The sequence below is a fragment of the Convolutriloba macropyga genome, chromosome 2 (genome assembly GCF_964194025.1).
Source record: "Convolutriloba macropyga chromosome 2, txConMacr16.3, whole genome shotgun sequence".
Classification (NCBI taxonomy): domain Eukaryota; kingdom Metazoa; phylum Xenacoelomorpha; order Acoela; family Convolutidae; genus Convolutriloba; species Convolutriloba macropyga.
Window position 1 is genome coordinate 71407805 of NC_134469.1, and position 13677 is coordinate 71421481.

The window sequence follows — 13677 nt, forward strand, 5'->3', positions numbered from 1 at the left end:
CAGCGCATTTCTTACATGATTTCAGCGCATTTTCAGCAAATTTCTTACATAAGTTTCAGCACATTTTTCAGCGCTTTTTGTATCAAATGTTTTATTATTATAAATTCAAATTAAATGGAATCATTTCAGTTCTCAATAGCGCAGTGGATTAATTGATAGATGAGACACAATGATTGGGGTTCGATCCTCGGAACGAAAGAAAAGAGCTGAACTTTTTGAAATTTCAGCGGATTTCAGCGCATTTCTTACAAAGTTTCAGCATGTTTCAGCGCATATCAGCGCATTATTATTTAAGGTTTTTGCGCTGAATTTTTTGAAAATTCAGCGCATTTCAGCGCATTTCTTACATAATTTTTGGAAATTTTCTCGACCCGGGTAGCTACACAATCACTCAGATAACTCATTTGAAATCAGAAATGACTGTTATTCGAATATCAACGTTGGCATTTTGCTATTCACAGTAATATTTTACACGGGAAGACAAAAAGCGTACATGTGAACAGATGAACGCTACTATCTTCAAATATTTTGGTTCAGTCAAAAAGTTTAGATCAATTTTTTTACCCTACTATTACTGAAGTGAAAAAAACTGCAATCAATTATTCTATCAAACTCTTTGGTTGAAATAATTTAATATTGAAGAAAAACATCGAAAACATTTTGATCTTCTTTGAATTTTTCTGGTACAATTTATTGTCTTATTAAGTTTTTAGCCATCATAGGGCTAAAAACGTTGTCAAGTTCATCTAGATAATTTTGTTGATTCCTGAAATACACAACCACCCTGAACACTTTAATTTTGCAAATGAGGTGTGGCGTCAATAGAAAGTAAATTTCAAATAGTCAAAAAAGAACAACGGTTCTTATTAGGATAACGGCTGTTGTTTGATATCTTTTTCATTCGACTATTCCACAATAGTAATTTATATGAGAAGACTGACACAAGTTTTATGTGAACTTAAATTTTTGGCTAATTTTTTTCATTGAACCACAACTTGTACAGATGTTTTCCTACTCCACTATAGCTGTTTCAATTAAACTACAACCAATCTTTTACTTGACCTTTTTGGATTGTTTTTTTTTACTTTTAGATTGGTCTTGAAATATATTCAATAGCCATTTGCTTTGATTTGACTATTTTATGTAGCACATTGAAATTTCTTTACTGCTTTTCAAAGTTTACCTTTTTATTTTTTTGCAGCCAGACCTATAGTGTGGATGATTTTCAACGCAAACAAGCATTAAAAAAACATTTGAGCCAGTTGACCTAAAATAACATTTCTAATGGTGCACTATTATGTCTCATTTCGTTATTCATTATTATTGGACAAAAGCTTTGCTAAACACAGCTAGTAAATTTTTCATAGGAGAATTTAACACATTTTTTAACAGTTGGTTTCTAAAAATGAGATAACGCAGATTTAAGAATTGAATCACATGGAGTTAAAGAGTTAAAACAATTATGTGACAAAAATTAATTGTTATTTGGGTAATAACAAATAAAGGGGCTACTCTATGCAGTTCCCTACGGATGAAGCCCAAAAAAATATTTGAGAACTGAAATACGTCGTCCACTGAATTGAATTTGCAAAAAAGTTTACTATGTTTGACTTGAATCGAACTACCGCCACTCAGTCATTTGAATTTTTTTGTTAGTTGTTAGTTACATCTTGGTATTTTTGTCTCAAGATCTGGCAACTTTTAAATTACATGGGATGAACAGCACAGCTCGAGGAAATTGTTTGAAAATAAATTTCAAACTAACCACGCTGATCAGTTCGTTTGCAAAAATGAGTTGACATCACTAAAAAATGAAGTTAACTACGCAGAGAAAATTAAGGAACACAAAGGTGGCCTATGGGTTTTGTCAGTTATAAAAACGGTTGTAATCAATTAGTATATCCCCCCTTTTGGTTACATCTGTGTCTTCAATAACCAGTTCGACAAGTTTTTAAGATACTAAAGTGTGTTTTGCTTTAGTTTTCTGTATAAGTTGGGAAAGGACTTTTTTTGTGAATAATGTTGACTTCGTCGAAAACAAATTACGATGTGTTTCCAAGAAGTTATAATTGTTGCTATGTTTCAGACAAGGTAACATAGGGGTGTCCCGCTTTTTCACCCCTATTCATTTAACCCCCTATCATTTAACCCCGATTTATTCACCCCTGTATCATTTAACCCCTCTATCTCTTAACCCCTCTACCATTCCACCCCGATTTTAATCTTTCTATAAAATAAGGATTATTAAATTAGCAATATAATCATTTGGCCATGCCTCGCGGGCCATGGCCATGCCTCAGCGGCCCGTGGGACTTGATATGAATCTATCACAACCGAACGTGGGACTAATTTATCCACTTAATTAAGACAAGACATGCCTTTAGTGGCGGGATGGAAACTGCTAACTGGCGGGATGGAAAAATGATAGAGGGGTGAAATGATACAGGGGTGAATAAATCGGGGTTAAATGATAGGGGTTAAATAAATAGGGGTGAAAAGAAGTAGAACCAACATAGGAACTTAAATTAACAGCTCATGCAAAATTTCTTCTACTGTAAACCCTGATAAAGTTCCTTTTTTATTAGTGGGCAGCTTAAACTGGATAGCCAATGCTTTTTGAGATTTTTCGTTTGTGTCCTACATCTAATTGGGGGCGTAGTATTTGCAACCCTCAGCAAGAAGTGAAAAACTTTTTCATAATGAGTTACTTCGTAAGGGCACGCACTCCGTAATTCAGGGTCACAAACAAATGGGTGTAGCAAAAAATATCTGGTTTTCGAAGTTTTCTATTTTAACGTAACTTGTGCTGCATCTTAAAAAACTCAGATATTCAAATTGTTTTAAATGCAAGGGCTGGTTGTTTCCGCTCTTTGTTCGGGTACAATTTTTTCAGGAAAAGAGACTCTATTTATTTCATTCTTTTCCTTTTTCTCAGCATTTTTGATTTCTCAATATTGCATGAGTTTTCCAGGGTGAGGTTATAATTTAAGTTTATTTTTGTTCTCCTAGTTTTGGAAACCAAAAGGTTTCCGAGAACGAAGAGGAAGAGTTTCTAACCACTCCAACAATATTAGCGCTCAAGGCAAAAAGCGAGCCCATTTCTAGAAACATTATAATTTGAAGACAAATTAGCCAGAGTCAACAAAATCAAACATATTTTAAATAATTTCTCTAGTGATTGTTTTATGTAGCAAATCTTTTGATGAATAACTTGTCAAGTGCATTTTTTGCATTATAGCAACAAAAGATCAAGAGATCAGAAAATCTATCAGATCATCAACAATTTAATGTGTGTGGTTCATATAGCCTTGTGAATGTTGATCTTTGAAACATTCACTGTCTGGCAATAAGTCTTCAAATGATCTTCGAATCAATTCTTTGAAAAAATTTTTCCGAACCAGCTGGAAAGTAGGTATTATACCTCCAATTTTTAGAGTGAGAAATTAAATTAATTGTAAATCAATACCGACTAATTAGTATAATTTGAAACATCTCTAAGGTTTTTTATTACACTTCAATGATTTGCACGAAAACACGCTTTTAGACTCTCAACTTGGTTTGTAGAAAAAAAACGCTCAGTAGTCAGACAGTTACTATTTTTCTTGGTCAGTCTCTTTAACGATATGACTCAACAACTTTAAAACAACTTGATAGAAGTCTTTTGACAGCTATAATCTTTTAATTTCAAGAACGCTTTTGAGAGAGAGAGAGAGAGAGAGAGAGAGAGAGAGAGAGAGAGAGATTTCTCTGAGTATATTGACAGCGTTTCACACCAGAAATTAATCAACAATATGCTAGTTAATATGGGAATTTTTTAAATTATCGTTGCAAACTAACTGCGTGCAACCAAAAACACTATGTAGAAATGAACGCCGAAGCTGGAAAGGGCACTTCCGTCATACGCGGAGTCATATGCGGAGTTCAACAAGGTCCCATATTAGGACCGTTGCTTTTCACAATTCTTATCAATGACCTAACAGAGGTGATATCGTACTGTAGGAAGGTTGGTTAAGGCGATATGATTTCAAATTTATCATTTTAAAACTCAGTTAAGAATTATAGGATGTTCCCGGGTAAGATTAGCCGTGAATAGCAATGGAAAAAAACTTTTTTCGCAGCAAAGCGCCCGCATTTTTTAGCGTTGAATGCGGTAACTTTTTGCGTTTTTCAGCGGTGGAAATTTTTCTTTCACCGCATTCTGATGGTAGCGGTAAAAACTTTTCGCTCGCCGCTTAAGCGGTGAAAAAAAATTTCACCTCTTAAAAGTTTTTTTTTTACCGCATTCATCGCATTGAACACAAATCTTACACAAAATTTTACACAAATTTTACTCAAATTCACCGCAAATCTTACATCTTTTAGCAATTTTTAGCGATGACACTTCGACTCGGGTTGTAAAATCAATTGAATCACAGCAAAACAAATCGGATAAAACTATACCAGAACAAATGAATTGTACTGCAAGCAAAGCGTAATGAAATCAAACCTACTATCACTCTTATTGAGTAAAAGATGAAAACCTCAAGTGAACGGCTCGGGAAAAGTAGCAATTACTGAAAGTTTGGTATGAAAGTCGGACATAAGAAAACTCCTGGCCATTGAAGCTATATACATCAGCAAGTTGAAGCCGGGCTAAAAAAATTCAACGTATATCAGGGTAGAAATTCAAGATAAAACATTAGTTCAAGCTATACTTTCGACTGAATTATGGAGAAAATAATTTTGGTGCAGGCCAAAGCAAATTTGTAAAACCCCTACAAGAAGGATGCTTAGGGTATTCTGATTTTGCTAGGAAAAGGAAAAACACCGCCAAAACGGGAAAAAAAACGAGACACAAAAACATTAAAAGCAAGTGATACCAGATGTAAATAGAAAGTTCTGAATAGGCTGCATATTGCGTATATGAAAATTTTGTTCTCAAATTTTTTACAAATGATTCGGAGTTTGTTCAAATTGTGGTCTCATGCAAATCAAATTGTTTATTTATATACTTTAACAGTTTATGAAACGTTTTTAAACCGATAATGAACTTAAAATTTAAAAAATTTTCTTTAGAAATCGGGAATAATTTTACTTGAAAAATCAGTTAATTGTTTACCTTTTTCTCTCGGCAATTGATTGCTAATGTTTTTTTTTCGAAAATCTGGCTTGAAGGCTTGATTTCTTTTTTATTAGTCTCAACTAAGGGAATCGTTGAATATTTTTTGAGATGGCAATTATCTTCTGTCGGACAATTTGATACAAACTTAGTTTGAATCATATATATTAAATGCATGAGATTTGCGGTGTGGTGTTCAATAAAAGCGGAAAGGCACATTCAAAAGGGCTCTCGAGAGCCTGTTTTGAGAACTTTTAAGGAGCATGTATACAAACTATCAAGCAGCCTGGTTAAGAGAACAGATTGCGATTTGTCAAGGACCGAAAAAGTTGTTCTCTTGAGAGGTCATTGTCCAATAAAGCGCAATAAATGGCAAAAAGAAACAATCAGTGGCTGAAATGCAAAAAGAGTCAATGAGCGATAAAAAATGATATGCTGAAAATTTTATTTGCTCCATTGAAAACAGCGATGAGAGAAAAGGCAGTGAAAGAAAATAATAGGTGAAAGGTGTAGTAGATGCAAAAATAGGGTGTGTTCAAAGACAGTTCTGATGAAAAAAAAATTCTTCAAAAAGCGCTGATTTTTCTCTCTTATTTTTTTAACTATATACAATAGTGACAACTGAGCGGAGCTATTATTGGCCTTTCCTTTACTTTTTTGTTGACAAGATTTTGGTTGCGAACACATGGCGTCACAGTGCCGTGCTCTTGTGTTTTTGTCCTCTGACGCTCTTTTTTCGTTCCAAAACTTTTCTATTGACTTTTTCAGTGACTCTTACATGCTTTATTTTTTGATTCTCGCGTGACTTTAATTGATTTCATTCATAAATTAAGTCTATTGCGGATGTGAAATCATTTTAAGATAATTGAGTACTAAAGCCAGATAGCCAATAGATTGTTGCTTGTGGTGACTAATCAGGAGTTCGGGGTTGGAGCCTCCCTGTTTACACCATTGTTTTCCACGCAGACATCTTTCCAATGATATATAGTTTAAGTATTAATATTTTACATGTGTATTTTTTATTAAAGTTTTTTAGGTGGCGGCAATGACAGTTTAGCTCCAATCTATATCTGTTGCTACTCGTTTCTGTATCCAATTCCATATCTGTTGTGCGCACCACGGTCTGCTTTTAAGATATTCCGGCACTCTGTCGGCTATAGCTTTCGACATTTTTGAACTAAGTTTTGTTGGTTTTGGGAGTTTTACAAGATTTTATTCAAATGAACACGAGCCAATAATTTATTGTTTGCTTCTGGTTGACAGTTTTGGTTTTTTGATTCATTTATTTGCCGTTGGTTTTTCGATTTTGCTTGATCTAAATTGTGCTTTCCCTCTCTTTTTCCAGCAGTCTTCACCTTTCAGAAAAAAATAAATTTTACAAGTTTTTTATAGTTGTTCCTTACTCATACGAGGTTCTGGAATTGCGCAAAACTGTTTGAGGAAAAATTTCTGTTTACCATCGTGACAATTAAGAATAATAAAATTAGCAATAAATAGATTAATAATAATGACAAAAATAATAAATATAATTATAATACCAAACATATAATTAATAATAAATAAGTAATAATAATATAAGTTATAAGTAATAATAAACAAATAATAATGATATTAATATAATAATAATAATAATAATAATAATAATATTAATAATAATAATACTAATAATAATGATAAAAATAATAATAATAATAATAATAATAATAAAAATAATAATAATAATAATAATCTATATATTAATTCTAACTCGAATGCTATGTCACCATGTTTAAGCTCCTACTCTTCACATTTTTTAGCTTCCCTTAAACATGCAGCCTAGCGTTTTGCATGCATTTTGAGCGCTGCGAGGTGAATTCGAACCGGGGTCTGTTGAGTTTGATTAGGGTATAAAAACGTTTGCACACCACTAGGCTAAGTCGTATTTTTTGAAACAATGAAAAGTTTGAGTATGATTAGGGTTGGGTGGAGGGGAGGGGGGGTAGGGAGCAGGGTGGGTGGGATGGATGGGAGGTATGGAAAAGTTTTCGTGTTTCTTTCCTTGTTCTTTTACTTGCTGACCGCTATTGATCTGACCTTTTATAAACGTTCTTTTATGATTGACAGGTTGTCATATAGGCGCTGATGGCATGCTTTTGATCTGTCTGGAAATACACATGTGGCAGGTATTTTTAAATGCTTTTTATCTTCACACGTAGCAGGTATTCGCTGTCTACGAGCTCTGCATGCGCTTGCTGTCTGAAACTTCACACGTCGCAAACGGGTTACACGTATGAAGCTTTCATCGATTCGGTTCATCAAATGCTGTCGTTGGCCGCTGCTGTTGGTTTTCTTCAAGCCAATTTCAAGAGAACTTTCGAAGATGCAGAGAAAGAAGTTGAAGTTGCCATTAATCAACTGATTCGGGCATCTGGAGGTAGCATTGGGACCACGGAGAAATGCGATGCACGAAAGAAGGTGAGCAATGCCCTGTCAGAAATCAAAAAGCAGGTGACGAAGTTCAACAGTTCAGCTCTTTTTTTCATTGGGTTGAACATCGATCCGATGAATCCACAGTTTGATTCTCGCGTGACTTTAATTGATTTCATTCATAAATTAAGCCTATTGCGGATGTGAAATCATATTAAGATAAATGAGTACTAAAGCCAGATAGCCAATAGATTGTTGCTTGTGGTGACTAATCAGGAGTTCGGGGTTGGAGCCTCCCTGTTTACACCATTGTTTTCCACGCAGACATCTTTCCAATGATATATAGTTTATGTATTAATATTTTACATGTGTTTTTTTTATTAAAGTTTTTTAGGTGGCGGCAATGACAGTTTAGCTCCAATCTATATCTGTTGCTACTCGTTTCTGTATCCAACATGCAGCCTCCCTGTTGCTACTCGTTTTTTTTAGCTTCCCTTAAACATGCAGCCTAGCGTTTTGCATGCATTTTGAGCGCTGCGAGGTGAATTCGAACCGGGGTCTGTTGAGTTTGATTAGGGTATAAAAACGTTTGCACACCACTAGGCTAAATCGTATTTTTTGAAACAATGAAAAGTTTGAGTATGATTAGGGTTGGGTGGAGGGGAGGGGGGGTAGGGAGCAGGGTGGGTGGGATGGATGGGAGGTATGGAAAAGTTTTCGTGTTTCTTTCCTTGTTCTTTTACTTGCTGACCTCTATTGATCTGACCTTTTATAAACGTTCTTTTATGATTGACAGGTTGCCATATAGGCGCTGATGGCATGCTTTTGATCTGTCTGGAAATACACACGTGGCAGGTATTTTTAAATGCTTTTTATCTTCACACGTAGCAGGTATTCGCTGTCTACGAGCTCTGCATGCGCTTGCTGTCTGAAACTTCACACGTCGCAAACGGGTTACACGTATGAAGCTTTCATCGATTCGGTTCATCAAATGCTGTCGTTGGCCGCTGCTGTTGGTTTTCTTCAAGCCAATTTCAAGAGAACTTTCGAAGATGCAGAGAAAGAAGTTGAAGTTGCCATTAATCAACTGATTCGGGCATCTGGAGGTAGCATTGGGACCACGGAGAAATGCGATGCACGAAAGAAGGTGAGCAATGCCCTGTCAGAAATCAAAAAGCAGGTGACGAAGTTCAACAGTTCAGCTCTTTTTTTCATTGGGTTGAACATCGATCCGATGAATCCACAGTTGCACAAACTCTTAATGGGATCTGGCGACGATTTGTTCCGACCGAAGTCCAATGGAAAACGACCAAAGAGAAAGAAAGTACAGAGTGAGCAGGAAAGGGTGAAAGGGATTGTCAGTCCGAAAATAAGAGAGAAACAAGGCGTTGCGTCTGTTCTTGTTGAGGTTCGGACGCAGCAGGAAAGCGGTGGAGCAGCTCAGGAATTGGCGAAGAATTCAAGCGTTGCAGCTCCAGTGCCTCGTAAATCAGAAAGTTTCGAGAACTCAGGGAGAAAACGACTTAAAATTAAGAACACAAAGTTTGATGAGGAGGAGAAATATTTCGAGGAAGAAATGAAGCGTTTATTGGCTGTACTTTCCTCAGGTTCTGAAAACGATGGACCTGAGAAACGTTTGATCCACTGTGAGTTTGGTGCTGAAGCAGATGCCATTAAAGAGAGTGGACCGGGGTCTTGCAACACAGGTATGGGCAATCAGATGTCAGCTAGAGGCAGTGATTTGCATGAGAAGAAGTGTTCTCTGCAATCCCCAACACATGAAAAGCTTTTGCTTAGTGAGAGCGAGAAAAACAATGGCCAAATGAGTCTTTTAGAGTTCGAAGACGGTGAAATTTTTGACTGACAATCTTTATTGTCCTGTCTTCTGTGAGTGTTGCTTCATGAGTGATGTTGTGGATTGAATTGACGTTTGTTATATAGATGCATTTCAGTTTATGGATATGAACTTTTTGTTAGTGTGTCGATGTTGGTATAAACATTTTATGTTGGTCACGATACATTCCTTTCCCTCTGTTTTTAACTGAGAGCAGGCTTGATTTTAGAAGTCCTGTGATTTTTCGATGCTGATTCTTTCGAAATGAACGATTGAAACTTTTCAGGAAATGCAAATGACTGTTTACTGTTGCTATATAGTCAATCAGTATTGCTTCGGTTTCGCGCATAGAGGCAAAGAGAAAAGAGAAAACAAATGAAGCTTAAAAGAATGAAACTTCGCATTCGCATTTCAGTTCTCAACTGCGAAATTTTACAATTGTAACAAACTTTTTGCTTTGCAATTTGATCAGAGAAATATTCAGAGATAATACCACAATTTTCTGGAGGTTGAACATCGAACTATCTTACGCTTTGTGTTTCGCTGTGCATTATAAATCAATGAAATACTTGCTGAAGTTTAATCATATACCTTCCGAAAAAGTACTGAAAAACTTCTCAACTTTTAAAATTATCTCTGGTACTCGAGATACTACATTTGTTCTATAGCACGTGAATTGTGAATAATAAAAGTTGTGATTGATTTGTGCTCGACTTTTAACTAAGCAAAATGAAGTCGATGGGTTTTGTGCAGAACTACTCGCTTTAGCTTATCATTTGCCTTCCACACGTGAAAAAAAAATCTTTCCTCCCCAATCACCAATCCTTTTTGGTTTCTGAAAAAAATTAATTCCATTATTTCATTTACCTTTTACGAATACACAAGTCTGTAAAAATGTTCTGTTTATACCAAACTTTTTTTGCTTTCGCCATCCTTCAACTGATTTCAGTGCACTAACAATGATGACTGTTGAGCATGATAATTAACTGTTTATTCAGCAAAAGAAATTTGTTGATAAAGTCCTGCAGAGCTCAAACATGAACAATGGATTTCAGAACTTGAAAAAATATTAACATTTGACCTAAATAAAATAGCTCTTGCTTTATAGCAAATGAAGTGAAAACGATAAAACTTGTGATTCATTTATGCTTGACTGTTCACTAAGCAAAATGAAGTTGTTGGGTTTTGTGCTGAAGTACTCGCCCTAGCTAACCATTTGCCTTTCACACATTTGAAAAAAATTAACAGCTTTCCTCCCCAATTACGAATTTTTTTGGCTTCTGAAGAACTCCCATTGTTTCATTTACCTTTCACGAATGCACAACTCTTCTATAAACGTTCTGTTGATATCAATGTTTTTTGCTTTCGCCATCAATAAACTGATTTCAGTGCACTAGCAATGGTGACTGTTGAGGATGATGACTAACTGTTTATTCAGCAAAAAAATATTGTTTATGAAGTCCTGCAGAGCTCGTCCATGAGCAGTGGATTTCACAACTTGAAAAATAAATTAGCAGCTGACCTAAATAAAATAGCTCTTAATTTATAGCAATTGAAGTGAAAATAATAAAAGTTGTGATTCCTTTATGCTTGAGTGTTCACTAAGGAAAATGAAGTTGTTGGTTTTTGTGCTGAACTATTCGCTTTAGCTAATCATTTGTGTTCCACACATTTGAAAAAAATAGCTTCCTCCCCAATCACGAATCTTTTTTGGCTTCTGAAAAACTTTACTCCCATTGTTTCATTTACATTTTACGAATGCACAACTCTTCTAGAAACGTTCTGTTTATATCAAAATTTTTTACTTTCGCCATCATTCAACTGATTTCAGAGCACTAGCAATGGTGACTCTTGAGGATGGTGATTAACTGTTTATTCAGCAAAAGAAACTTGTTTATGAAGTACTGCAGAGCTCGTCCATGAACAATGGATTTCACAACTTGAAAATAAATTAACAGCTGACCTAAATAAAAATAGCTCCTGATTTATAGCAAGTGAAGTGAAAACAATAAAACTTGTGATTCCTTTATGCTTGACTGTTCACTAAGCAAAATGAAGTTGTTGGGATTTGATCTGAACTACTCGCTTTAGCTTCACACATTTGAAAAAAATAACAGCTTTCCTTCACCATCAACGATTCTTTTTGGTGTCTGAAAAAAGTTTACTCCCATTTTTTCATTTATCTTTTACGAATGCGCAACTCTTCTATAAAGGTTCTGTTTATGGCAATGTTTTTTGTTTTCGCCATCATTCAACTGATTTCAGTGCACTAGCAAGGGTGACTGTAGAGGATGATGACTAACTGTTTATTCAGCAAAAGAATATTGTTTATGAAGTCCTGCAGAGCTCGTCCATGAGCAATGTATTTCACAACTTGACAAATAAATTATCAGCTGAATTAAAAATAAAATAGCTCTTGATTTATAGCAAGTGAAGTAAAACAATGAAACTTGTGATTCCTTTAAGCATTTCCTGACTGTTCACTAAGGAAAAATAAGTTGTTGGGTTTTTTGCTGAACTACTCGATTTAGATAATCATTTGTGTTCCACACATTTGAAAAAAAATAGCTTTCTCCCCAATCACGAATCCTTTTTGGCTTCTGAAAAACTTTACTCCCATTGTTTCAGTTACATTTTACGAATGCACAACTCTTCTATAAACATTCTGTTTATATCAATGTTTTTTGCTTTTGTCATCATTCAACTGATTTCAGTGCACTAGCAATGGTGACTGTTGAGGATAATGATTAACTGTTTATTCAGCAAAAGAAATTCGTTTATGAAGTCTTGCAGATTTCGTCCATGAACAATGGATTTCAAGACTTGAAACAGCTAACCTTAATAAAGTAGCTCTCGATTTATAGCAAGTGAAGTGAAAACGAAGAAACTTGTGATTCCTTTATGCTTGACTGTTCACTAAGCAAAGTGAATATGTTGGGTTTTGTGCTGAACTAGTCGCTTTGGCTAATCAATTGTGTCCCACACATTTGAAAAAAACAACAGCTTTCTCACCAATCACGAATCCTTTTTGGCTTCTGAAAAGCTGTACTCCCATTGTTTCATTTACATTTTTCGAATGCACAGCTCTTCTATAAACGTTCTGTTTATATCAATGTTTTTTGCTTTCGCCATCATTCAACTGATTTCAGTGCACTAGCAATGGTGACTGTTGAGGATGATGATTAACTATATATTCAGCAAAAGAAATTTGTTTATGAAGTCCTGCAGAGCTCGTCCATGAACAATGAATTTCACAACTTGAAAAACAAATTAACAGCTGTCCGAAATAAAATAGCTCCTGATTTATAGCAAGTGAAGCGAAAACAATAAAACTTGTGATTCCTTTATGCTTGACTGTTCACTAAGCAAAATGAATTTTTTGTGTTTTGTGCTGAACTACGCGCTTTAGCTAATCATTTGTCTTTCACACGTTTGAAAAAAAAATAACAGTTTTCTCACCAATCACGAATCCTTTTTGGCTTCTGAAAAAATTTACTCCCATTGTTTCAGTTACATTTTACGAATGCACAACTCTTCTATACGCGTTCTGTTTATATCAAAGTTTTTTTGTTTTCGCCATCCTTCAACTGATTTCAGTGCACTAGCAATGGTGACTCCTGAGGATGATGATTAACTGTTTATTCACCAAAAGAAATTTGTTTATGAAGTCCTGTAGAGCTCGTCCATGAACAATGAATTTCACAACTTGAAAAACAAATTAACAGCTGTCCAAAATAAAATAGCTCCTGATTTATAGCAAGTGAAGCGAAAACAATAAAACTTGTGATTCCTTTATGCTTGACTGTTCACTAAGCAAAATGAATTTTTTGTGTTTTGTGCTGAACTACGCGCTTTAGCTAATCATTTGTCTTTCACACGTTTAAAAAAAAATATAACAGATTTCCTCCCCAATCACAAATCCTTTTTGGCTTCTGAAAAAATTCACTCCCATTGTTTCAGTTACATTTTACGAATGCACAACTCTTCTATACGCGTTCTGTTTATATCAAAGTTTTTTGCTTTCGCCATCATTCAACTGATTTCAGTGCACTAGCAATGGTGACTGTTGAGGATGATGATTAACTGTTTATTCAGCAAAAGAAATTTGTTTATGAAGTCCTGCAGAGCTCGTCCATGAACAATGGTTTCACAACATGAAAAATAAATTGACAGCTGACCTAAATAAAAATAACTCTTGATTTATAGCAAGTGAAGTGAAAACAATAAAACTTGTGATTCCTTTATGCTTGACTGTTCGCTAAGCAAAATGAATTTTTTGTGTTTTGTGCTGAACTACGCGCTTTAGCTAATCATTTGTCTTTCACACGTTTGAAAAAAA

At 35.1% G+C, this 13677-nt stretch overlaps 1 protein-coding gene across 1 annotated transcript in view; it reads left to right on the forward strand.

The window, feature by feature from the left end:
* LOC142334674 (ubiquitin-fold modifier 1) overlaps positions 1–13677 on the forward strand; it is a 286602-nt gene that overhangs the window by 208567 nt on the left and 64358 nt on the right. The gene's annotated exons all lie outside the window — the stretch shown is intronic.